Below are 24966 nucleotides of genomic sequence, written 5' to 3'. Positions count from 1 at the left end.
TCCTCCGGGAGGTGGCCTGTCTTTCCCAGTTTACGGCTAAAAGGGGTAAGTGAGTTGCCTTAGGTCACACAGTCCCAACGTGGAAAGAGATCTCTTGGCCCCTGTTTGCAACTGCTCAGTCTTTGCAGACTCCTCCAGCCGCCCCTTTGCTCAGCAGGGCTCCGTGCTGGTCCCTGTTCTCCGTGGCAGCTTGGTAAGCGCTGACTGATGAATTAATTGGCAATGGTGATAATGACTGCTCTCAAGTACCTACAACAAAAGTTGTTGTTTTCCTCAGGGATCTGCCCAGCGCTGATGTACCTAGGGTTGGCATTAGAAAAATAATGAACAATATCAGTGGATATTAGTGATGGAAGCAGACTCCGATTTAGCTCTAGACACCACACTGAGCTTCACACAATTAGAAGTTTATAGTCAAGTGTGGGATGATACAGTCCATTAATATTTCTAACAGTTACATGGCTCCATTTGGACCAGGCTCAGCTCTTATAAAATGCAGATTCATTACACTGACTCAGACAGGAGCCAGGGGAACATATTCAAGGGCAGTGCCACTATTTGCAAGCATACTTGAAGAACTATTTTGGTATCCTAAACTTGAAATGGAAGTTGGGCAAGTTCGCCAGAAAGTCAGTCCTTGTCCTTTGCTTGCCTTGTTCCTTGCTCCCTGACCTGCTTGTCTTGTCCACGTGGGCTGAAAATTCAAACACAACGAGAAGGAAAGCATCTAGAATCATCTGCTCAGAGAACACGGTTGAGGATTTCACCAAAGTGGATCTGAGATAGGAATTACCCTGTCTGGGACACGGTGGCATAGGCAGCCAGTGTAATTATGGTTCCTCAGAGGATGAATTGAGTAATTTGGTCTTTCAGGTTCCCTTTGGAGTTTGAAATATCCAGATGGACTATATTAAACAAACCAGCATCCCGTTTTAGAATCTCCAGACTTAGAATAATGAGAAACCTGTTCCACTTACAGCCTTTCTATTACAAAGAAGTACTTCTGGGTACTAAGAACTTCTTGAATATAATTTCATTCCTTATCCCCAATTTTTGTTTTCCAGTGGAGAAACTATGAGAAAGGTAAAATAACTCATCCAAAGTCACACAGCTATGAAGTGAGCGGGCAAGCTTTCCTAGGCCATACTCTGAAATCTACCTTGGAGCTCTGGGAGACATCGTGCTATAAGCTATGATGAATCATTTGAGCCTGGAGATTCAGGGAGAGGAGGGGAGTGAGGGGGACGAAATGGGGCAGCTGAAAGATGAAGATGACAACATTCACCTATGTCACCATTGGCCTGGACTGGCTGTGCAGTTGGGGTGAGGGGTGACATGTTCTCTGATGCCTGGGAATGAGACTCAGGACTATTTGAGGAGACCAGTTAGCAAGTGAGCATCTTGATAACTGCTTAAAAATGCATGTGAAGCTGGAATATATACAAGCTCTAGAAGAGGGTGTAGATGTGCTGTAGGACTGGCCAGGCCTAAGCATTAATACTACCCTGCAGGGCTGCCCTGGTGGCGCAGTGGTTGAGAGTCCACCTGCCGATGCAGGGGATATGGGTTCGTGCCCCGGTCCGGGAAGATCCCACATGCCACGGAGCGGCTGGGCCCATGAGCCATGGCGGCTGAGCCTGCGCGTCCGGAGCCTGTGCTCCGCAACGGGAGAGGCCACGACAGTGAGAGGCCCGCGTACCGAAAAAAAAAAAATACTGCCCTGCAGTGGTTTTCAATGAGCATGGCATTCTGATGTATGCAGTACTGGTCTTGCCAACTAAAGCCACTTTCAAGAGCTTTTATATTCTCTTCTTGTGTTTCCATAAGCTATAACCACTGTAGTCAATATTTTCTACCAATATATTCTAATCATTGAACACTGAGCCTGGTCTGAAAAGTTGGTTCCTGGAATCCCTAAGAGCGATGAAGACAGTTCTTGATCATCTGCATATGGGTTGTCCAAGGCCATTTTTTACTGCCAGGCTGATGTCTCCCTGCCACACAGACCCTTCCGAGACAGTTCCTCTCACACTCTGTCACTGGGTGCTCAGGGAGGGCACATTAATTTTAATATTGGCTTTAGTCAAACCTCATTAGGAAGGTCAATATACTGCTCCAGCCCCATTAAATGATATGTTTGAAACACTGAATAAATAACACTTAGATTATCTTTAGTTTTGGATCATCAAGGCAGATTTTTCCTTCCAGTATTGCAGCTAATTTAAGACTGCAGAGAAGGAGTTTTAAACATTGCTTTTGGCTTAAGCCCAACAATGTTGCAATGTGATATTTAGAGCTCATGAATCAAGAGACAAACATGTATGGCCAGGTGTGGTTTGACATAAAAATTTCTGCGAGACAATTGGTCTCTCTGTATGATAAATGGTCAAAAACCTCATTCGTTTCTAATGTCTGTGCTTTAAAAGTTAAGGTAAATATACAGAAGCCTTCCTTTTCTTTGCTTGGCATTTATCTCCTCAAGTGTGGAGGTCCATTTGATTAATGTCTAGTCATTTAAGGGAAAAGATGTATTCTCTAAGTTGCATGAAATGTGAAATGATTAGGTCATGCTTCTGGGGAGTTTTTATGTTCGGTTACTTAAACTTTTTAAAAAACTTAAGAAAAATTTTTTTGTGTGTTATGTCTGCTCCAAGGACACCCTCGTAACTTAACAGATGAGGTTGTTTCCTGATGTCGATTCTTCTTTAGCGCAAGTCTCCATCTGCTGGCAGTGCTGGCTTTGAAATCTGGCAGTGCCCAAGCCTTTGTGGGTGAGGGTCTCATCTGGTGGGCACCATACACCAACTGATCACTCATTCATACTTTCACTATGAAATTATGAAAGAAAAATGTCCATTCTAATTTGAAAATTACATTCCACGTCATTGACCATTTATAGCATCAAGGCTATTGCTTTTCGTTATATTATTATCTAGTTTGGGTTTTGATTTTTGTTGTGTGTGTGCTGTCGTTTTCCCCTAGTGGACTAACATAGTTTCAAACATTGTATAAATAGCCCAGTTCCATTTGCTAGTTTCCACAATTCTTTAAAATCAAGATACCAGATAAAATAACGTTTTGATGGCTACAGTCTATTATCAGCATATGACACAAGCCTGGTTTTTGAAAAGGCATAAATCAGATAACAGTTGCAGTGATGCTGCACTCTTTTGATTTTTCAAAGCTTTCTGTCAAGGCTGCCTTTCCCTGCATCTTTTGATAATAAGAGAATTAGATCATTGGCGTCATCACAAGATGCATCTGGCAGCAGCTTTTCTTCATCATTATCGTTACCAGGGGTTGTGGTGCTGGATTTCTTTCAGTTCCATTTGTTTTATGTCTGTATGTTTCTCAGTTCTCACAGCCTCTGTGTGTGTGTGTGTGTGTGTGTGTGTGTGGTGTAAGGAGACAGAGAGACAGACTGAGAGAGATTAGGAGAGAACTGAAAGAAGTTGGGAAAAGAACAGGCAGCAGTGTGCCGAGGATTCCTTCCTGCTCTAGTCATATCACGATTCTATACGTAGTAAGAATAATTGCTTACCAGGCCTAATTAGCCACTCCTGGTCTTACAATTCTTAGCAGAGGGACACCAAGGTTTCCTCTGGAATCATTCCTGGTTTTTCTATTCTCTCATTGTCCACCTAATCACCCTCTTTAAGGGTCAGAGGCTTTGGCATGTGTGGCATTAACAGATACACACTACTATATATATAGTAGATAAACAACAAGGACCTACTGTATAGCACAGGAAACTATATTCAATATCTTATAATAACCTATAATGGAAAAGAATCTGAAAAACAATATATATGTATGTATGTATATATATATATATAATTTGTATAACTGAATTACTTTGCTGTACACCTGAAACTAACATAGCATTGTAAATCAACTATACTTCAATATATGGCCCCACCAGAATGTGTACCATGCAGGGGGCTGAGTATGTAGTTTCCCTTAAGAATAACAGGGGACTGCCAACAAAAGAAAGGGGAAGGGATGCTGGACTGCCAGAAAGAGTTCCAAACCATCCCCTACTGTGCTTGGCCCCCGACTGAATAGAACTAGTTGGTTATGTTTTCACTTTGGCAGCAGATAAATGGCAAAGAAGATGCTAGGAGGGTATGGCATCTTGAAGGAAAGCAAAGACACAGATTTTCTCAATTCTTGGTGACATGTCACAATAACTCCATTAAGTGTTGTTCACCTACTTTATATCTTTAGGCTTGATTCCTGTGTTGAAAACATTGTTTCAGTTTCTAAGAATTTGCCTGCTACATTTGCTAGGTAGACCTAGACTTTAGAAAGTTCATAGCTGTAGTGTAATATCTGCATATGCACAGAAACTGGGTGCTGCTGCATAATAGGTGGTGGCTTGTGACAAGTCACTTAACTCTTTTTCTCATTTTATCAAGTTTTCTCTTTTGTAAATTTTCCCATTAGCGTAAAATTAGCATAAAACTGTCTATTTCCGGATTGTTGTGAAGATTAGAGGGGATATATGTATATGCATAGCTAATTCACTTTGTTATCAAGCAGAAACTAACACACCATTGAAAAGCAATTATACTCCAATAAAGATGTTAAAAACAAATAAATTTAAAAAATGAGATTGTAAATGAAGTCCCTTCCTTTACATGTAGTAGATGCTCAGTAAATTGTAGATATTATTACCAGTATGTAGTTATAGAAAACTCTTCCCTACTCTTCTTTATTTATTTTTTGCAGTACGCGGGCCTCTCACTGCTGTGGCCTCTCCTGTTGCGGAGCACAGGTTCTGGACACGCAGGCTCAGTGGCCATGGCTCACGGGCCCAGCCGCTCCGCGGCACGTGGGATCTTCCTGGACCGGGGCACGAACCTGCGTCCCCTGCATCGGCAGACAGACTCTCAACCACAGCGCCACCAGGGAAGCCCCCTACTCTTCTTTGTCTGTCTCAGTTCTGTTGCCCTTAGGCCCTTGTAAACGCTCAACCTCCTCCATTTAGGTAAAAGCAGCCTAAACAATGAGATAATTCATCTCAATAACAACTTGAGATCAAAAGAGAAGGTGGGAGTAGGACAATTGTAAAATTAGTAAATTCAGCAATTGATTGATGTCATCAAGTCCCCAGCCTCTTTCTTTTGCTCTGCCATTCTCCGTGTGTTGGCTTTGTTCCTAGGGTGTGTCCTCTCATAGTTACAAGGTGGCTGCTCCAGCTCCAGCTATCATGTCCCAGCACAACAGCAGCAGGACAAGAGGGAAAGTTTCTTCTTGTAAATTTCTTTTTGTCAAGCAGTAAAATTTTTCCAGAACCCCTGGCCCTGGTGAGACTTTTTCCTTGGGTTCCATCTGGCAGCCACCCCACAGCTCTGAGATCTTCCCTTAGGACAGCCAGTGTTCCCCAGTCTCCAGTTCTCCTCTCCTTCCTGAGCACATAGCTGAGCTATTCTTCCCACCCCCTGAGAGCTAAGTGAAACCCCCGCGACAGAGTTCTGGCTGATGGGATGTGGGCAGAAGCTACATTGGCTCCCACCAGGCCTGGCCATAAAGCCTTCTGTCAACCTTCCAAGCTCTCCCCTTCACTGTCCTTGGGGATGACAGTGAGATTCTCTGAGAGCCTAGAAGATGGAGGGTCCTCGTGAAGGAAGGGGCCTGGACCCTTGACTCACTGCATAGAAGAGGTGGCCCCAGGAGCACTTCCCAGGCAGGGATGTTCACATGGGCCCAGGCTGAGCAAGCACCTGAGATCTGTTACACCTGCTAGCAACACACCCTGACTTATTTATTATTATTATTTTTACGAGGGCAATTCTGGTTCTAGTAGTTTTCAAAAGTATGTTTTGATTTACAAGAAAAACTCTAGGAAGTTGCTATCTTTGAAAAGAGAATACATTTGAGCAAAGCACTGATAACATCTTCAGAGATAGTATCCAACATTCTCCTATTTCAGGAGAATATACATTTCCAGTAAAAATCAGGACACTTGCTTTAAACTCAATTTTGGGAAGAAATTATTATAAGTGGTTCTGTTTCTGCATTAGTGAAATCCCTTATTCCCATCGTGTGCCTGTCATCTAACTGCTCATTTGCAGGTATTCGACATTTCCAATAAGAGTATTCCCTTACCTGCTTTTAAATCATTACTGTTTTTATAGTGGCTTCATTATTTCTTAATTGTCCTAATTTTCTTTCTTACCCATTCTTGTTAAAAGCTGATTAAAATTTGAATAATTTCAGCATTCTGGAAACAAAACGAATTTCAGGTTTACATTCATTTGTCAGCGAAAGCCAGAACAGGAAGTCAGGGAGGACAATTGCAGATTAACCTCAACTGAATTTAATTAGGCCTCTGTGCACATCCTCACGGCACTCAGAATTTGGTCGTGTTAGGGCCAGAAGGGATCTCAGTGATCATTCAGTCCGCACCCGTCAGTTGCTGACGAGGCAACTGAGATCTACAGAGGGCTGCACGGTTAGATAATGTTGAAGGCAGAGTTAGTCCAGGTCTAACAATTTCCATGAAATGAGCTGTGTGGAATTAAACCAGTGCATCTGAGTGAGGTTTCCCTCTCTCCTGGATTGTCATCTGTCTCCCTGGCTTCCTCCTCTGCCCCTAACCCAGGGTCTACAAGGTAAAGGCACTAACAAGACACCACTGGCTTACCAGTAGGCTGATGTATAGATGCTTCTGACAAAACAGTGAGTCCAGATAAACTTTTCACAGAAGACCCTTTTATTCCCACCCGCTCTGTTCTCTGTTCCTGAGTTCACTGCTGTCCTTGCTTGAATTGTCTTAGGGCAAAACAAGACAGGAAGGAATCTTCTATTCCCTACAATTAGTGAGATATCACCCTCTTCCAAACGTTCTTCTAATCCATTAGGAGAGTCACTACCATCCACGATACGTTTTTAGGCATATGAACATTTTTTTCCCTCAGCTTGGGAATACTGAACTCTTGTATCCCCTGTGACTTTGAGCTAAACTCCTCACCTTTCTGACCCTTAGTTTCTCATCAGTAAAATTACGGGTTGGGAGCTTCCCTGGTGGCGCAGTGGTAGGGAGTCCGCCTGCCGATGCAGGGGATGCGGGTTCGTACCCCGGTCCGGGAAGATCCCACATGCCGCGGAGCGGCTGGGCCCATGAGCCATGGCCGCTGAACCTGCGCGTCCGGAGCCTGTGCTCCGCAAAGGGAGAGGCCCGCATACCGCAAAAAAAAAAAAAAAAAAAAAAAAAAAAATTACGGGTTGGTTCAGACTGCCATTGTCACTTCCATTTGGAATTAATTAATCAATCAATTCAACAGTATTTGACAGCCATAATGGAAAGCTTTGGGATTAAAAAAAGAAAAAGAAATCTCTTCTGACCTTGAGAAGCTCCTAATCTGGCTTGAAGTCTATGCTTTTTCTAGATGGGGTAAAGGAAATGGATGGGTAAGTGGTTCCCTGGGGAAGATCTGGTTCTCACAATCAAACAGGAAATGTGGAATCCACGGATATCTCCTGAATCTGTCTGGATTTTTAAGCCTTTATTGACACTTCTCTTTTTATCATTATTGTAGATCATGTTCTTGAATTCTCTCAACTGTGTTAAAAATCTTTCTCTTTATCTTTCATCTGTTCCGCGTTCTCCTTTTCCGTTTTCTTTTGAGAATGTCAACATTTAATAATTAGGTTTTAGATTCTTTGCACAGGTCACCCTTTGATGCACTTATCCTTGCCTCCAGTTCCTCCTACACAGAACTTTGGCTTATATTTTTATTTTACAAAGCAGTTCTTTCTTAATATGTTGTTATAAAACTGTGCCCAATCAATCGAAGGAGAGGAGTTCCTTCTCTCTGCTTCGCTTCCACTTTAAAATTCTGGATATTTGTCAATCATATCAGACAGAGGTCAGAGGAAACTTGAAGGAACAGGGGAAGCAACCCAGGGAAGCCTGCCTATCAAAAGCTTCCTGGAAGTTTGTGCTTGGTCGGCAGACATGGAACCTCTATGATCCATCGTGTTCCCTCATCTCAGACTGCTCTGATGCTCTGAAAATCCAAAACATGTCCACCAGCTGGTCTCCATTCCTGTCTTCTCTTTTCTGCATTTGCTGTTGCCAGTGGATACATCGGAGATTACCTGTGTCAATTTGGACTTCAGTTTCTTAACTGAGTCAAATCACCTTAGCCTGGAAATGGTTTTTCCCCAATATGAGCATTATAATCCTTCATGGTACCTTTGTACCTGCAGCTGACTCTGTTTGGCACATGGACTTAGCAAGTGAAGAGTCTTAGTTCATCTGGGGCACAGATGAGAGCTCTTCTATGACATCTGCCAAAACAACAGACTCAGACTTTATATTCACTGGCTTACTACAGTGCGTGTTGATTATTTTGGAGTGTATTAGTCAGGACTGTCTCAGTTACAAGGAAAAGAAAACCCACCTCTAAGCTCACTTAGGTTAAAAAAATAATTTAGGAGATCATATAATCATCATCATCATCTAGGCACGTTTTAGGCATGGCTGGATCCTGGAGTTCCAATGTATTTGGACTCAGTCTCGCTCCTACTTACTTTCCCGTTCGTTGGCCTCACCCTTAGATGATTCTTTTCCTTTGATGCCCCCCAGCAACTTCAGACTTATGTCCTCCTGGGTTCATGTTCAACTCAGCAAAGACCTTCTGGGCCTGGTTATGACTGGTCAAAATAGAGTCATGTGCCTATCCTTGAGCCAATCATTGTTGCCAGGGGGAGGGAATACGTTCACGGTAAATGCTTGGATTACACGTCTACTTCAGTAGTGGCAGTATGCCAATCTCAGGTGCCCTGAGATTAGCGGAAGCTGGTTTCCTCCCAGAAATTAAAGGTATGGTTATCAGAAAAAGGGAAAGGAGATTTTGGGCAGGCCAGAACACCAGAGGTCCACTGCATGTGGACATTGCCTGATAACCTGTGTGTTTGATTCATCTCTTTTTCTTTTTTAAGATTATAGTTTCAGTTTATAGTCTCATAAACTTTCCTCTTGCTGTTTTTCTAGTTGCTCATTTTTCTGTTCTAACTCTAAAGCCTGATGCAATGAAGGGTTCCTCATCTTTTTAGTAATTCAGCTTATACTTTCAAAAATCAGAGGGGGCTTATGTTATTTCCATTCTGTGACTCAAAGGGAAAAAAATCACCATTGTGCAAGGTTTCAACTCCTTCTCCAATCTAGCATGCACACGGCAATGACTTCAGAGGGTTCACTGGTGATGAACACGATATTACATTATATAATACATGTGGCAAAGAGCATATTTTGTACTTTAATTTCATAAACTTTTTTTCCTAACTAATCGATTAATTTATTCTTTGTTCATTTGGGACTTTTAACATTTAAAGCCTCAGAAAAACTAGGCATTCCACATCATAAAATTAGCAAGTTTGGTGAAATATGAAAAAAAATTTCATTCCCACTTGCAGTTGTCTAGATAATCCACAGGTATACATGAGCTACCGCTAACTATATTTGTTTATTTACTTGATTTATGGGATGGGGTCAATGCATAAAAACATCAGAGCCTACATACAGTAAAGTATGTGCCTGCGTTAATCTTCTGGTTTACAGTATCAGGTTTCTGTACTTCAAAATCCCCTTAGTACATCTTTGACGCTCAACGTATATTCATTGATAGTGACTCTTCCCTGGAATTTCACATAAACACCAAACAAAAAAAGCAACAGAGAGGGGGAAAACAACCCTACAGAAATATCTTAGAGTATTTGTATTCTTTTCGATCCTTCTCAGGAAGCCGAATGGAGTTGAGTAGGCCTGTCATTCCTTTCCTCTTAAGAGACACAATGGTTCATAAGACCTTATACTTTGGTAAGATTCTAGGTATGGTTTCTAACTGTTACTTATCTTACCATGTCTAATCAAGGATTAACTTTCTCGTTCCAGATTTAGAATCTGAAACAGGTTTTCTTCCTCTTTACCCCAAGCCACAGACTCACAGAAATGATAAAGCTCAAAGCAAGTTTTAATGCCACACCCTTCCTTTCCATGGCCCAGTGGACAAAGTGGAGAATTCATATTCAAAGAGAACGTGAAGGATTTCTCACCATCTAGGCAGAGGACTGTGAATCTTGATGAGTTATACCCACTGCATGGGTGTCCCCAGAGAAACCAGGCCTTTCCTTTTATAGTCTAGGTTGGAAGAACACTTTGGATCTCAGAAGGTGTGACAGTAGCAACATGGGCAGTGCATGTACTGCTTTTGCCTCCTGCCATCCCAGAGATAGCCACCAGTTCCTCTTTTATGGAATCAGCCGGGTGTGGTCCTGACATACAAAGAGAGGTCAGTCTTTTCAGGGGCTAAGCTGCCTAGGCACAAAGAGCCATCAAACCCTCTTAAGGAAGAGGGCTAAAACCCCATCAGTTGCACACTTTGCAAACATAGCATGGTGCATTGCCATCTTCAAATTAGGTTGCGTCCATCAGTTTTATATTTAAGACCTATGGGATTTGACTAATTTAGAAGACCATCTTGTAACTAAAGGAAAAGTCTCATTACAAATGGCCTTTGCTTGGCAGCTTCAAGTCCCTTAAAGGGGATTGTTCTTACCAAGATAGTCTCTTAGACTGAAAGAAAGATATCACTGTTACAAATATAAGTCTCACCCCCGATTCTTTGATTCTATTTCATCAGTTACAGCATTGATATGGAAATACTTACCACCAAATGTATTTAAACTCACAGAAACACTCTGACAACCAATGAAACAATTCCCTAGGTTCCCTGAGTTCTTTGGCATTTCCCTAAAAAGCACCCAGAAATGAAACAATGTCTGAACAGATATAAATTGTACATATCTTCTCTTTGATTAAAAGGACAAGTGGAAAAGGCTTGGAAATACAGAGTATGGACAAAAGCAGCATCTACTAATCTTTGGGGTATGTTTCTAGGCAACCAGCTCTGCATGATACAGAGATCATTAAATCCATTATTCCATTATTGGATTTAATGTTCCATTATTTTGCCTACTGTTCCCATGGGGTTCAAAGATGTCAAAACATTCCAAACATTTTCCTTTACCCTAATTAATAGGAACTGAGGACATTTAGGTTGCAGGTACATTGCTGGTGTAACTTCACTTAAAATGGAAATCTTACACATGTTTGGCTTAACTAAGAAATTGGCGTTGTTGTACAAATGCTATTATCCTATGTCTCTCATGTTCCTGGAGTCTCCAATTGTGTGTGAATGGGTATGCGTGTATGTGTTTTAATTTCAGTCTGGCATTAGAATTCTCTTAGCTTATGATTACAAACTATGAACATCCCTTCCGTGTGGATATTATTTTTTGCCAAGTAGCACAGGTTGTCACACTGACCAGGGACTTCCCCCAGGTGACCGCTGCATCCCTTCATTTACGTGGCTGAAACTTACGATTTCTGGCTTTAGAATGATAAGAATTCCCATCGCAGGACCCAGACCTCTTTTAGCTGAAATTTTGATTTCACACGATTTCTGTTGGAATGCAGGCAGATGTCAGTCTTGTTCATCAGAGGAGGTCTGATGAGTCCAGAAATTCCTTGTATTTCATTGTTTTGGACTCTGATTTACTGCTCTCGGTGGGCCAGCTGTCCAGTGTCCACAATAAGTAAATGCACATTCTCCCATTTCCCTGGAATACAGTGTGTTGTAATTCCTGGATGTTTTAAATAAGAGACTAGCTATCGCCAGCTAAGGAGAATTTAAGCTGTGGGACAGGATGGCCTCTTGAAGTTTCTTCTAACTCTGTGTCTCCATGATTCTGATTTTCTCTCTGGAACGCAAATATTAATGTTTTACCAGGTTCCACGCTTCTTGGCTTTTTCAGCTTTTGTATTTCAAGTGTCTATTGATCGTGCAGTAGTTGCACACCATTCCTTTGTTCTTTACATCTTTATTGATGCAAAGAAGTGCCAGAAACTGCTTTTTAACAGTTATTCAATCCCTGATGCCCTTCATGTATCAGATTTGGGGTTTCATTTCTTAGAACTACTGGGCTGGCCACACAATTAATTTCTTCTTATTAATAAGCCATTAGACTCACTTGACCAACCATCAACAGCTGAAGAAAAGCACTTCTCCCCCTCCTTTGCCCATATCTCGTTCTCTTTTGATGTTGAAACCATTCTCCTGTGTAATGGGAGATGAGCTGGAGGGTCTGGAGGTCTCTGACTCATTTAAAGTGACAGGAAATGTTATCTCCTGATAATAACCAGGTTTCTGTGGCCATCACTATGACCTTTATCCCTTCACCATCAGAGGGATCCCAGAAGGCAACTGACACTTAACTCTCGGTAATCACATGGCTATTAAAAAAAGTGTGTGTGTGTAAATATTCGGCCACTGGCACCAGCAATCTATGTTCAGGAGGACCCACAGCATACAGGGGAGCAGGGCCAGCTCTGTGGATAGCTAGATGTTGGTTTGAAATCCAGCTCCACCACTTATTAAGTTTGTAAGACCTTGGACGAGTTACTTCTCCTCTCTAAGTCTCATTTCCTTCTTCTAAAAAATGGGGTCATAGTACAGCAATCCAGCTTGATTGTTTTGAGAATTAAACAAGCTGCTTGCATGTAGAATACATTCCATAAGAATTAGCTATAATTGCTCTCTCTAGCCCACAGCCCACTGACTTATGTTCAGCAAGAGATCTGCATGGCGTAATGGGCGATGTATGTGCTTCAGAGTCACACCGACCGGGTGTGATCCCAAACTGTGCCATTTACTCTGTGACCTTACTCTCTGATCCTTATTTTCCCTTCTGAGGGCTGGCGTGAGGAAGAAAATGAGGTAATAAGTTGTGTCTGGCATGCAGCAGGCTCTCAAAAGACACGGGTTTCCTGACTAGAAACCATCAGGGCCCTTTAGACCTCCCTCTTACAAGAACACGGAGCCTGGTCCAGCCCCAGGCTGATTCACAGCCCCACGCTGTGACTGCAGGCTCCACATATGCTCCACGAAAGTGGATGTCCTGCTCAGGCTGGGGTGTGGCTCTGCATCTGTTCTGTGTTTATGGTCCTCACGCTGTCAGGAGTACAGTCCTCTTGGCCCCTCCCACTACAGGCCCACAAGGTTTTACCCAGATCCCTGGGGCCAGATGTGTTTCAGAGTTCAGAATTTTCCATATTTCAGAAAGATAACTCAGCGCTGTCTGCTTGATAATGCTTAACACTCCAGTGGGGTCCAGGCGGCCCTCAGTAATCGTGAACATTTCTGCAGTGAAATGTATGACTATTCACCTTGAAGTGAAATAATTGTGAATATTTTCACATATTTTCAGATCAGGTTTTGCAGCCAAATGTATTCAGGTCAAGTTAGAATTAACTGCCAAACGAGTTAGCTCAATTTTCAGAGCTTTTTCAAATTTGGGATTGCCGATCAGATATCGTGGACCTATAGAAACGCTGGAGCTAGAATTGACTCCTCATTCTTTGTTTGTTTCTGTCCCTCTGATGTCTAAGCCACTTCCAAGTATTCCACTCCCCTTGGCTATAAATATCCTTTCTAATCTGTGCCAAGCTACAGAATTCTCACTTTAAAACCATTTCTTGAGAACTTTCCCCTTGGTAGGTACATTCCATTCTCCAGTTAACTGCCCTCATCTTTTAATACTCCTTTTCCCACTGAGTCTGAACTTGCGTCTATACTATGAATAGATTTATATTTCTGGCCTTGGGTGAAATAATGCTTCCTTCATCTGTCTTTAGTGGACACATTTGCTTTTCCCTGTCCCCTTATAATGGATGGCCCACAGAATGGGCATCCTGTGATCTGATTCCTTATTCACTTGCTGTTCACAACAGGAGATTTCCGTGGGTTACCTGGGTGCAGATAGGAGAACAAAGAGGGTCAGACAGCAAATCCCAGCTGAAGCTTTAGTCACTTCCATGGCCATGGACTTCACTCCTACCTGTGTTCAACCTTCTTACAAAAGGGATTGAGTGAAAGAGGGTGGATAAATCAACATCTACATTTATCATCATTGACATCAAAGCCATTCAGATTCTTCTTCCTTCAAAGGTGAACATCATCTTCAAAAGACAATGAAGGGGACGTCCCTGGTGGCGCAGTGGTTAAGACTCCGTGCTCCCAATGCAGGGGGACTGGGTTCGATCCCTGGTCAGGGAACTAGATCCCACATGCATGCCACAAATAAGAGTTCGCATGCCACAACTAAGAAGCCCGTGTGCTGCAACTAAGGAGCCTGTGAGACGCAACTAAGGAGCCCGCCTGCCGCAACTAAGACCTGGTGTAACCAAATAAATAAATAAATAAAAGAGTGAACAAAAATTAATGTTAAAAAAAAAAAAAGACAATGAAGAACCTACATTAGTGCCCTGAGTAGTGTTACTCTTGATGGTAATAGTGATCTCTATAGAAAAGACTGTAGTGAGGGGAGCTGCTGACCATTACTAATGACTAATAGTGACCTGGTGGGGAGTAGCTGGCAAGGAAATGAGGAGTGGACCATACTTGCTGGCTCCATTTCTCACATGCCAGTCACTCTTCCACTCAGTCTAATTTGGCTTCTCTCATCTGTGGAAAGAGTTCTCCCCAAAGTCACCAGTGGCCTCCATATGGCTAAATTTACAGGATATTGTTCAGTCCACATTTAACTTAGACTCTCAGAAGTATTTTATGCCATAAGCCAGCCCCTCCTACCTGAAATACTTTCTTCCTGTGGTTTCCATGCTACCACACTCTCCTAGTTTTCTTCATCTTTTTCCTTTTCTATACAGCCTCTTTCGCAGGCTCAGCCTTTTCTACCTGATCAAGAAATATTGGTGTTCACAAGGCCCCCTTACTTTTCCCTCAGTAATTTCCCCCAGGTGATCTTTCTTTTCTATATTCAGATGACTGACAAATTTATATTTCCAGTCCAGATTCCTCTTTTCAGCTCCAGACTTGCATATCCAGCTGCCTCCTTCAGATCTCTTCATGGGTGTCAACATATCCAAAATGGAGCTCATGACCTCCCCTCCCAAACCTCGTCTTTTTTCTCTCTTCTCTCTCTCCTCTCTGGAAATAGCATCATTATTTATTCTCTTTTGCAAGTCAGACACCTAGGGGTTATGCTGGAGCCCTCTCCCTTCCGCATCCCGTATATCCGTCGACCACTAACTCCTGCTGGTTTTACCTCTCAGGCAGCTCTCTTGCTCACTGTATTTCTTTACCTCTACCACTACAATGCTAGTCCAGACTTCCATTATCTCTCACTAAGAACTGAGGTTCCACTGCTATGGAGGGGAGGAAAGAATGGAAGTTGCAAAGGAAACCAACACTGTCCTTTGCTGGTAGGATAAGTATAAGAGTCAATAAAACTGTACGTCTCTCAAGTCTGCATCTTATTGTTTAATACTAGACCATTTAGAAGACCAAGGAAGGGTCTCGCCTCTTCAAGGCTTTTGGCAAAGGAGTTCCTAAGCCCTGTGTCTAACAGACCACAGTGGTGGTGGCCCCCTGTCTGTGGGGGAAAGGAACAAGGGCGGCATAATCCACTCTCGAAGCCCCCTTGCCCTCGTTTCTTGAGTCACATAATGGCTCAGGTTAGAGAATTTCCTCAGTTCCTTTGTGATTCAGCCCTGCTCTGGCGGGGGAGGGGACGTTTGGACAAGTTCACCAGCTCTCCTTTCCTGATACTCCCCTGATACCTGCCCAGCAACAGATATTACTGGCCCTGGAAGCAGATTTGCAGGAGGAGCTCAACCCAAGCCTGCACTAATCTACATCCAAGGAGTCTGACTAGAACTGAACTGGTCTCTGTGGTTTTGTCACTTATCCTCGTCACCTACTGAATTTGATGCTTATGATACATCCAGAGTCTCACCTCAGAGAACAGTCTCAGGGTCAGTCTCACGATAAGTCTCCTAGACAGAAACAACATGGAAGGGCAATTCCAAACAGTGTCTCCCAACTCCCAGCTCTGCTCCTTTGCTAGTCTTTCCCATTTCTGGAAACATCACATCTGGGCACTAGTTGTTCATGCCTTGAACCATAGAGTTATCCTTAGCACAATGTTCTCTGTAAGCACCTCCCTCCTCATTTATTGAATCACCAAGTCCTTTTGTTTCTACCTACAAAGTACACCTAGAGTCTTTTTACTTCTTTCTACCTTCACAGGCACCACCCTAGTTGAAGCCATCGTCTTCTTGTCCCCTGTCTACGGTGACAGCCTCCTAGCTGGTCTCTCTGCATCAACTCTCCACCTCCCCCCTCATTTATTCTCTACACAGACGCTCCAGTGAATTATATTGTGGTCCCTCTCCCTTTGATAACCATGCTCAAATTTCATTTACTTCTTTCAGTTCTTTAAACATCAGCATCCTCTTTTCTGCTTCAGGGCATTTGCATGTACAGTCTTCTCTGTCCAGAACTTTCTTTTCATCATCTGGCTAAATTTTTGCTCATTTCTAAGGCTCAGATTAAATGTCATTTCCTTGGCTTCCCAGAATAAATTGAATTCCTCTCACACTCATTCAAATTATCCATTAACTTTTTAATTTCACTTGTTATAATTAATAATTCTACACTTATTTTGATGATTAATTTTTATATTTAATTGAAATGTCTGTCACCCCAACTAGACCATAAGCTTCAACAGGGCAGGGACCACATCTGAGCTGAACACCAGTGTAGACCGATACCCAGTAATATCTTTGACACAGAGCAGGAGCTCGTGTTAGCTCAGGATCCCATAACAAATTACCATAGACTGGATGGTTTAAACAATGGAAATTTAGCTCTCACAATTCTGGAGGCTAGAAGTTCCAGATCAGCGTCCATTTCTGGTGAGGATCTCTTCCTGGCTTGCAGAAGGCCACCTTCTCGTTGTGTCTTCACATGATTTTTCCTCGAAGTATGTGTGGAGAGGTAGAGGGAGGTCTTGTAAGGCCACCAATCTTATCCTATTAGGACCCTATTATGACCTCATTTAACTTTACCTCCTAAAAGACCTATCTCCAGATACAGTTATATTGGGGATTAGGTCTTCAATGTATGAATTTTAGGGGAGGGGCACAATTCAGTCCATATCAGAGTCCAACAATATTTGTTGAAAATATGAATATAAAAACCAGTCATTAATGAAAAAATACTTCCAATAGATTGACAGTTGGTTGCTTGTTGTAGTTAGGTTTCATAAATATGGAAGAATTAATTTTTATGAAACTTTGGCATTCCCTTAATAAACATCTGTGTTTTACTTTTTTATTTTTCCTTATCCACAGTAGTTTCCCTGGTAATAATGTATAATTGGTATCTGGATATGTAAGTGGCAAAGTAAAAGAGAAAACATTTTCCAAAAATCGATCAGAACTTAGGGGGGATTTTGAAAATGAAGTTTCTTTGGTCACTTGAATTGAAGATGGTTTAATCCTAAAACCCCTTTAATTCTGGTTGTGTAACTAGCTTCCTGGGCAAATCATTGGCAGTGACGTGACCCTGGCTCATTAGAAGCACAACAGGAATGAAAAATCTGACAGATGATCTCATTGTTCAGGCTTAGAGTCTGTCCTAAAAGTAATACAAGAAGAAACTCCACAAAATCTTTTGACTGTGCTCTGATACTCGTTTTTTATATCCAGAGCAAATGCTTCCTTTGGGTTTATTTCCTGGGACTGCTGTTCCTGTTTGATTTTGTTTATTTGGGTGGGGGGGAGTTATCTACTAATAGTTGTGGCTCCATTCCCACTAAGGAAACTGGCCTCCTCACATCCATTAATGACAAGTTGCAGTACTATTGCTGAACCAGAAGACTATCCACTAGAATCAGTGCTGCTACTAGGGTTATTAGGGAGCACAGTTGTGTTTTCTTTGTCTTTTCCCCTACCCTGAGTCAGTGCCCAAAATCCGTTTTTTGTAGCTTCAGCTATTTTGAGTGTAATTGCACAACTGGCTTGAACTTATTTTGGCAAAAGCTTTGTGTGTAGATGCATCATGGGCATGAAAAACCTTCTGGAAAAGGCGTTTTCTTTAAAAAACTTTTTTTTTTTATTGGAGGATAATTGCTTTACAATGCTGTGTTAGTTTCTGCTGTACAATGAAGTGAATCAGCTATATGTATACATATATCCCCTCCCTCTTGGATTTCCCTCCATCCCCCGATCTAGGTCATCACAGAGCACCGAGTTGAGATTCCTGTGCTTTATAGCATGTTCCCACCAGCTATCTATTTTACGCATGGTAGTGTTTATATGTGAATCCTAATCTCCAAGTTTGTCCCATACTCCCCTTCCCCCTCTGTGGCCACATGTCCAATCTCTACATCTATGTGTGTTTTCATACAAAAGTACCATTACTTGCCCTTTCTGGAAGTCAATTTCATGTACATCACAGTGAAAGGATGCTGTGTAGTCTCACACAGCTAGTGGACCCTGACTACACATTACGTGGACATGTGAACATAAGTGGTCAAGAAAGGTGTGTCAAGGGCTTGCTTCAGGTAGTGTTTGGAGCTGTCAGCACAAGAGGCATGACTCAAGGGCTAGCACCTCTTACTCCAGCATGTGTATCCTTTGGTGTAGCACATTCGTCAGAATGTAGAGAGTGGAGAAGTCCCACTGTGCAAACATTTTGTGGGTCTCAGGGTTTAGTATCTTGACTTCGGTGGAAACATTTCACAAGTCACAAACGGGCAAAGGTCTAGTAAGGAGAGACTGGGTGATGCGGGTCAGACCTCCAAGTTTTGGTCCTGATTTTGTTGCTGCCTTGCTGAGTGACCAAAGAGGCAGACCGCCACTTACAGGCTCTGTGACCTTGGGCAAGCTACCTGACCTCTCTGCCTCAGTTTCCTCATCTATCATGGGAATAAAATAGTACCTATGTCATAGGGTGGTTTGACGATTAAATGAGTTAATACCAAGAAAACACTGAGAGTAATACCTAGCATGTGGTTAGCACTCAACATTAGTTCCCTACCTCTTACTTTCTTCATTTTTTTCATTAACTGAATGATTAGCCCACTAACTTGCCTCTAGTGAATGTAGTTCAGAATAAACCACTACCACTGCCCTGAGAAACGAGTAAAGCAGAGGACAGAAACAATCATTTCATGCATCAGTTTATAACATAAATGAACAAGGAAATATTTTCAAGTATGAAAAGTTGGGGGCCATGAAGTTCAACTTCTCTCTCTCCCCCAACCCCTTTTAAAAAATTCTCCTCTGGATGCTCGTTAGGGGTTTCTACCCCTCATTTGGGCTCTCCCCTCCAATCTACCTTCCACTTCAGCTCCTTGGTTTTCTTAAACCTTTTTTTCCGCCCTCCAGAAAGTGAAAGAATAACAGCTCCAGCTAGAGACGCTTGCTTGAAATAGCACTGACACAGCAGCTTCCTTTGCAGGTCTCTGCCAATGAGCCCAGCCGCCGCAGATGCTGGATACGCCGCTGGGTCCCCGGAAACCGGCCCCTGACCCTGCGGCCTGGCGGCAGGCCCGGGATGTTCTAGAAGAAAAAAAGGACGATCCCCCTCCCGAGACCAGCCAGGCACCCCCCCATCTTGCTATCCTTGGAGCTTTTGCCAAGCACAACACCAGGAAAATCTCTTTTTCATTGTTTGCTTTTCCACGGGCTTTGAACAATTTCCCATTTCTTATAGTGAAGTCCAGAATTAAATTGGACTTCGGCTGACGGTTGCTGGAAAATAAATCCCATTCAGCTTCCTAAGGCTCTTCCTACTGGCTTTGTTTGCAGCCTCACAGATGATGTTTCTGACGTGTTTCGAGAGCTCCTTCCTCAAATCCCCTTCACACACGTGCTGACCCTCTGCTTTGTGACATAATTATTCATCTAATTTCTTCAGCACCAGGCAGACATCGTTGAGGAATGCCTCCCTCTCTGAACGTGAAGTTACTGACGTTTTCCTGTTTTCCTGCTACGTGGTTAGGCAATTATTAAAACGGACTGGTCTTTAATAGTCTATTTTTTTTGGGTATTATAATAGCCCCATCTCCTAAGGTGGTATGATGGCCCCTGAGTATGCAAACACTCCAAGAGCTGTATCTTCATACCTCTCTATTTCTTTTCCACGTCACCCCTCTGAACACAGAAAAGGAGAATGGCAATAATGTGAGAATTTTATGTTCCAGAAAAAAAAAAAAAAAATCTCACAACCCCCCAAAATCCTGAGATGGCTTTCAATTTCCCCTCCCCCTCCTTACCGCTCACGCAACCACCAACAGTGACACCTAGTGGTCAAATATAGATCAGTTCTTTCATCCTAAGTTAAGCAGCTTTTTACAGAAAATAAAATTTCCTTTAGGGGCAAATAAAGATAATTTACATCTTTTTTTTGAATGCACAGAAAGATATATTCTTCATAATGCGTAGATGAAATATATTATTTGGAGTACGGGGCAAGTGCGTAATTTTTTCTTGTGAACATATTGGAGCTCTAAATCTATTTAGTTTTGCAGGCTTGTGCTTGGTTTCTTAGGTAATGGTCACTTTGATTTTATTATAACTTTAAAAGTTGGCAGCTGCTCAGCAATATTTTAAATTTCAACACCTATAATGTATATTTAAAGGTAAAATATTTAAAAATGAGCGATATTACAAATCAGCCATTTGCATAAATCTGTCTCAAACTCTTGGAACCACATTTACAGGCAAAAATGTTTTCCATTTTAATGACAGTAATCTCCAGGAAGAGGTGAGACTCTTTCTCTTAAGAATTTTTCCAATAAATGAGGAAACATAAAAACATCTACATTTTTAATGAAATCTTCCAGAGGTTACAAAAATATGGGGAAACCGTGAATCTTTTTAAAAAACCTGTTTATTTATTTGTTTGTTTGTTTATTTATTTATAATACAATTTTGAAAGGTTACTTTCCATTTACAGTTGTTACAAAATATTGGCTGTAGTCCCCATGTTGTACAACACGTCCTTGAGCATGTCTTACAGCCAGTAGTTTGTACCTCCCACTCCTCCACCCCTAAATTACCCCTCCTCCCCCCACTGGTAATCATTACTTTGTTCTCTATATCTGTGAGTCTACTTCTTTTTTGTTATATTCACTAGTTTTTTGTATTTTTTAGATTCCAAATATAAAATATCATACAGTATTTGTCTTTCTCTGTCGGACTTATTTCACTTAGCATAATGCCCTCCAAGTCCATCCATGGTGCTACAAATGGTAAAATTTTGTTCTTTTTTATGGCTGAGTAGTATTCCACTGTGTGTGTGTGTGTATACCACATCTTCTTTATCCATTCATCTGTTTATAAATTCACAGGAAGTTGCAGAAATAGTACAGGTCCTCTGTAGAGAGATCCTCTGTACCTTCATCCAGTTTCCCCCAATGGTAACATCTTACCTAACTATAATACAATGTCAAAACCAAGAAATTGACATTGGTACACTCTACAGAATTTATTTAGATTTCATCTGTTTTACTTGCACTCAGTTATATATGTGTGTAGTTCTATGCAATTTTGTCACATGTACAAAATGCATGAACTGTCACTGCAATCAAGATACAGAACTGTCCCATCACCACAAAAATGCCTCATGCTACCCCTTTATAATATTAAAATAAATTAGTGAGCCCAGACACCTTGTGTATGGGAAGAAGAAGGCATGTATATATATCATCATCATCATCACACGCATTTATTGAAATTTATGCCCTGGTTGTGTTGTTTTATATGAATTATTTCATTTAGTTTTTGCAATCATCTTATGAGGTAAATACTATTTAATTTTTTAAAACAACTGTATTCGTTTAAAAGGACACAAAGGGTAAAATTAAACAAAGAAAACTGACACTTCACCTGATGTCTTATCTTCTAACACACCAGATAGAGTTTGCCCCATGCCCAGTTTTAAATTTGATATAGATTCAGTTCAATAAATATCGAGCATTGAGCTAGGTGATGAAGGGATTACAGGTGCTGACAAAGTGCACTGCTCAGCGCCAGTCCTCGCTTTCCCAGGGTTGGGTCTTCTCTTGACCCCTCCAATTACCAAGGCCAGACTTGGCTCTCCAGAGCTCCAAGGACAAAATCTGTTCCTCTTGAATGGCTAGGCAAGAGTCACTTCTGACAGGGATAGAGGGCTTGGTCCTTTCAGTTCTTCCTTACTAGTTTTGTTTTTGAGATTTTACTTCTTCAAAATCCATACGTGACATGTTGGGGAAAATGACATGGTAAAATACCAACATGATTGGAATTAGCCAGTCTGGAGTAAGGAAAGTTAAAGGTAATTTAATGGTTGTTTTCATTGGTCCGAGCAAGCCGTTTGAGAATAGAGGGTACCTGGAAGAACACTGGACTGGGAGTCAGAGCTCCTCCCTAGTGTTGGCTTTGCCACTACCTTGCTTGTGATAGGTGAACTTCCAAGGGTATTAGATTTCTCAGATAAAGACAAGGGGGTTCAGCAGATGATGGCTGTTATAGATGGAATATTTGTATCCCCCAAATTCATATCTTGAAACCCTAATATGCCATGTGATGGTATTTGGAGGTGGGGCTTTGAGTGGTGATTAAGTCATGAGTGTGGAGCCCTCATACATGGGATTAGTGCCCTTATAAGAGAGACCCCAGAGAGCTCTCATCCCTTCCACCCTGCGAGGAGAGTGAAAAAACAGTTGTTTATGAACAAGGAAGCAGGTTTTCACCAGACACCAAATCTGCTGGTGCCTTGATCTTGGACTTCTCAGCATCCAGGACAATGAGAATAAATATTTGTGGTTTAAACCACAGAGTCTATGGTATTTTTTTTTTTTTAGAGCAGTCCAAATGGACTAAGACAATGGCCAAGGTCCTTTCCAGTGCTATCTTTATAAAGTAAATATTAAAAGGGTTTCTTGATGGGACAGGCTTCTAGTTATTGGGTAGGTGATAAAAGTTAATTAGAAATACTCCATATTGCTTAAAATAGACTTCCAGCTCAAAATGGATGCTTTAGAAGCTGCGGATTCTTGTAAATATGACTTTTAGGTCTTTATTCAGACTTTCTCGTGGAATTCACTTTCAATCTTGAAAATTTAATAAAATCTAGTAATTAGTGCATAATGTGCAAATGCCTGGCACTATTCTACTGCAACATTTGTGGTGAGCAGATATTGTGATGCCAAATTCCTGACTGAAATATGCCTATTTCCAGCTGCCTGATCTTTGGTAAATCTCTTGACCTTCTTGAGTCACATTTCTCCTCCTCAGGTTGCTGTTTACATACTGAAATTTTCTTAGGTATCTTTCAGGAAACTTACTAGAGAAAGTTGAAGATACAGGAAAGCGCTTTGTAGTCTACATCAAGTAAGGTACCACCCCACTACTATATATTAGGAAAAAATAACTCAGACATGTGATTTATTTTACACACAAAAGAAAAATAATCTTTAATGACTTTGAAATAATTATCTCTATCCACTGAAACATAGCACTTTCTTTTCAATATTAGGATTGGTAGTACCCTACTTTTGGACTTAATAGATTTCCAAAAACATGCATGAAATTTAAGAGTGTAAAGTTAGGACAACAGACTTCATATTTTAAGGGAGGGGACTGTCCATTTCCAGAGGGTTAATAATTTTAATTGATTTAGTTCGTCATCAACATATTTTTATTGAGCGTATATAGTGTATGCAAGAAACTGTTCTAGGCAGGGAACAAAACACATGAAAAAGTCTCTGCCTGGATGGCCCTACCTTATGAGGAACGAGTGGAGGAGACAGAAATAGACAAAGTAAAAGATCAGAGTATTTAATTCATGAGAAGGTGATACATGAGAGAAATAAGCTTTGGAGGAGGAGGCATGTATGTTTGTGAAGGATACAAATGGATGTAGGGTCCCCCAGGAAGGCCTCTGTGAAGGGAACCTATGTGTGAGAGTCTGGAAGGCAGAGATGGCTGGCGGATCTCAGTCACCTAATATGCAACTTCGTTTCCGTACCAAGAAAGTTCCATCCTGATAAAGTCCATAGAACTGGTCTCAGGAGACGGTACAAATCCTAAGTGTGCTTTCTCATACCATGCCAAAGCTGGTCGGCCAAGGGAGGTTGCTAAAATGGATTTCTCTTGTGAGCAGCACTGGTAGATGCCACAGAACAAGGAATCCATAAAGTCTTATAACTTAGTTAGCAAGGGATTTTTGCAATGTTGGGGGGAATCGAATATTCCCTAACTCAGCAATTACCTTCCTCTTAGCTAGCTGGTTTGCCTGCTTCCCTGTTGGCAGATACGCTCACCATTCTCAGTAAATATCCCCATAGTTCTCTGTCAGGCAGTAGGTCCGTGGTGCCTTCTGTTGCTCCCATCAGCCGTCTCTCCTCAATTTCACTAGGTGTTGGGTTTCCAGGGCTGTATGACTGACCTATCGATGTTAAGAGGGAAAATGTATTATTAGAGCTCTGGTTACTTTCTTGTCTTCTTTCCCATATTGCAGAGTCAAATAGTAATACCATTTTGCAGTGCAAGACATAAAAATATTAAATGGCATGAAAGTTCAGCCGGTAAGAGCCATAATCACAGAACTGAATGGTTAGCTCCAGGTATAACATTTTAGAAATATGAGGTCTGCTTATCCACCCTCAACACCTGGGAGCCTAGCCAGCGGCACAGAATGATTTAGTCCCTGAATTGCTCTCTTGCTTAATGTCATAGCCAGGACCAGCATTCTGCAAAGGCAATCTTGTGGGTTTTAGCATGCAGAGAATATATCTCCCTAACCTACTTCCTGAGGCCACTCATTTCATTCCCTAATTACCTAATATTAAAAAAAAATGTCCCCAGAGAGGAAAAAACGGCTTAAAATCATACTTCTGTGTAAACGACTGATATTAGGTAAGAGCAGATTGTGCTGGGAAGGAAGGCTAGACAACGGCTCAATGAGGGTGGGAAGGAAGAGGCTCAGAAGACGGAGGCTGGGGCATGGGGCACAAACAGTGGTCGTAGGAGGAACAGCATCACCTCCTCCACTGCTTTGCCCTGAGCCAGCTCTGTTCACGCAAGACAGGAAGGGACTGTAA

This window comes from Pseudorca crassidens, chromosome 6 (assembly GCF_039906515.1).
Source record: "Pseudorca crassidens isolate mPseCra1 chromosome 6, mPseCra1.hap1, whole genome shotgun sequence".
Taxonomy (NCBI): domain Eukaryota; kingdom Metazoa; phylum Chordata; class Mammalia; order Artiodactyla; family Delphinidae; genus Pseudorca; species Pseudorca crassidens.
This window is presented reverse-complemented; position numbering follows the sequence as displayed.